The sequence below is a fragment of the Schistocerca serialis genome, chromosome 8, assembly GCF_023864345.2.
Source record: "Schistocerca serialis cubense isolate TAMUIC-IGC-003099 chromosome 8, iqSchSeri2.2, whole genome shotgun sequence".
In the NCBI taxonomy this organism is placed as follows: domain Eukaryota; kingdom Metazoa; phylum Arthropoda; class Insecta; order Orthoptera; family Acrididae; genus Schistocerca; species Schistocerca serialis.
Window position 1 is genome coordinate 94,717,447 of NC_064645.1, and position 3,129 is coordinate 94,720,575.

Genomic DNA, 3,129 nt, shown 5'->3' on the forward strand with positions numbered 1-3,129 from the left:
AGAGCAGGTTGTTTTTTAGGGCTTGGGGGTTGCTTCCGGCCCTGCCTTTTGTTTCCTGCTGGTGCAACTACAAGAAGAAAACGAGGTACCAGGCCTCCCCCTGGAGTGCCTGTGACACCTGATGAGCTATCCAGCAAGCCAACCAGAGCGGGTCGAGCGCTGCTACCCAGTATCTGCCCTGAGTGTTTGTCGCCCTTTTCCACCAAGACCGGGCTTGGTGTTCACCACCGTCGTGCCCACCCTGATGCTGCGAATGCGGAGGGGCAGACAGAAAGGAAGAAGGCCAGGTGGTCCCAAGAGGAGCTGTTGCGTCTGGCGCATGCTGAGGCGACTTTGTCCATCCAAGGCTGTCGATTCTTCAATCAAGAACTTATCAAAGCGATCCCAGAACGTACACTTGAATCTATTAAACTTCAGCGTAGGGGGCAGGCTTATCAGAACATGGTTGCCAACTTTGTCGCTGAGCTTTCAAACAGTAGTCAAGAACTCCAGGGCTCTGCAGATGGGTCTGCTGTGGGCTCTTCTTTGCCACAGTCCTCTTCTCTGGGGGAAGACGTCGACCATGCTACCTGGTCCCTGATTGCAGAGTTGCTCTCCTCGGGCCCGTGGTTTTGCTCACTTGAGTCAGTTGTGGCCTTGGGTCCCACCGCCAGCCGTAGTACCATCCAAGTAATGCTGCTACCTGTTTTGAACGAATTAGGTAGCAAGGAACCAGATGTTCATCAAGCTCCTATTATGCGGTCCCAACAGCTGCCTGGGAGGAAGTGGGCGCAAAGAAGGTGGGAATATGCTGTAGTCCAGAGTGCTTTTAAGAAGAACATGGCATGCTGTATAATCGGTCTTCTTGATTGCACACTTACCCATCCGCCAGCCGTAGTACCATCCAGGTAATGCTGCTACCTGTTTTGGACGAATTAGGTAGCAAGGAACCAGATGTTCATCAAGCTCCTGTTATGCGGTCCCAACAGCTGCCTGAGAGGAAGCGGGCGCGAAGAAGGTGGGAATATGCTGTAGTCCAGAGTGCTTTTAAGAAGAACATGGCATGCTGTATAATCGGTCTTCTTGATTGCACACTTACCCATCAGCCACCCTCCATCCCAGAGCTGATTGAGTTTTGGAGGGATCTCTTCACTGCCCCTCATGTCAGGTCTCGGCCTCCACGTGGTGAGGGTCTCTCAGATAAGTTGTTGCCATTTTATAAGTGGGTGCCCTTCCAAGTTCTATGGGCACCTATTACTGCAGATGAGGCAGGCTGCTGCTCTCCCCCCTCGCAACTCTGCTGCAGTTCCTGATCGCCTTACACCATCCCAATTACGTCGCCTTCCTCGTGAGGTTCTCCTCAAATTCCTTAACCTCCTACACCTTTCACGTTCCCTTCCATCCCGCCTCCTTCAAGCTCGTACCACCTTGCTGCCCAAAAAGACTGCTGTAGCCTCCTCTGCTGACTTCCGATCTATAACAGTGTGTTCAGTGCTGACCAGGGTCTTTCACAAGGTTCTGGTTGGCCGCCTTATGCGCCACTGTGCTTTGGGCGGTCGTCAGCGGGCTTTCATCCCACAGGATGGGATGCTTTATAATACCTTTCTTTTAGATCTGGCGATGACCCAGGCGCGGAGCATTACCAGCTCGCTGTATGTAGCATGGCTGGATGCGTCAAAGGCCTTCGATTCGCTTGGCCATGGTGCCCTGGGTCCTGTGGTGAGGGCCCATGGTCTGCCAGTCGAGTTCGTTGTCTACATCCTGGGGTGCTATAGGGCGGGTTCGACAGTTATCTATGGTGGTGGGAAGTTGTCAGATCTAGTGCAGCCTTCGAGGGGTGCACAGCAAGGTGATCCCTTATCCCCCATCCTCTTCAACATGTCTATGGACATGCTCCTTTCCCGTCTTCCTGAGCATGTTGGTGCCCGTATTCTCGGCCAAAGAATAAATACTGCTGTGTTCACGGATGACCTTCTCCTGTTCACCAAGACCAAGGATGGATTTCAAGAGCTCCTCACCACCACTACAGCCGTCCTTGGTGACCTTGGTCTCGAGGTCACTCCATGGAAGCGCTTCTCTCTCGCACTTGTTGCATCAGGTAGGGAGAAGAAGACAAAGGTCGACAAGACAGTCATCTTTAGTGCTGGCAACAACAACATACCGGCGCTAGCCATGGGAGATTCCTTCAAGTATCTAGGCCTGCAATTCACCACATGTGGGCGCAGCCTGTTCCATCCTCGGCGGGAGGCCAAGAGACAGCTTGACATCATTAGGAGGGCACCACTTAAGCCTCAGCAAAGATTGTTTTCACTCATCGATCCTGCCAGGCATTTTCAAGGCCTGGCCCTGGGTAGGATGCGTTTAGGCGCCCTTGTCCCTCGATGTTTGCGTGTGTGCAGCCATTAGATCCTGGCTCCACCTGCTAGCGGACACCCCTGTTGGGTACTTTCACGCCCCTATCTCTCATGGGGGCCTGGGGGTCCTGGCAGCTCGATGGCTGGGTCCTTTTCTTCGGAGGAGGCAGCTTGCAAAGATGGAGAGGCTGGGTACGGCTGCTGACGATACCTCCCAGGATTCGCTCAGATGTGAAATCCATCAGTTACATAACGCCTTATGACGGAATGGGGACATTATTAAATCCAGCTACCAACTGGGTTGGTGTTGGGCCAAGTGCCTGCACTCGTCAGTCGACAGTGTTGCTCTGCAGAAGTCTGCCCAAACACCAGGGCAGCACTGCTGGGTGTCCAAGACTCCGCAGTTTGTCACAGGCCGTGACTTCATCTCCTGCCTGCGTGCTAGGATCAATGCCGCCCAGCCTACTCTGGCATGGCTCCTACATGGGCGGCTGCAACACCACAGAGACAGCCAACCACGTCATCCAGCAGTGTTGGAGGAGCGATGGGGCCGGCATTGCCCGACATGACGCCGTGGCGTCCTATCTGGTGAGAGGCCTACATCGAAGGGGCTATGATGTTCTTCTGGAGCCTCACCTGCGGCCATCTGAAGGATTGAAGAAGCCTGATGTCGTGGCAGTCCGTGACGAAGCAGCATACATTATTGATGCCCAAGTGGTCGGCGACAGCCTCAACCTTGATTGGTGTCACAGAGAGTAGAACACAGTCTACGACATGCAGGCGGTCGTTGCTAAGG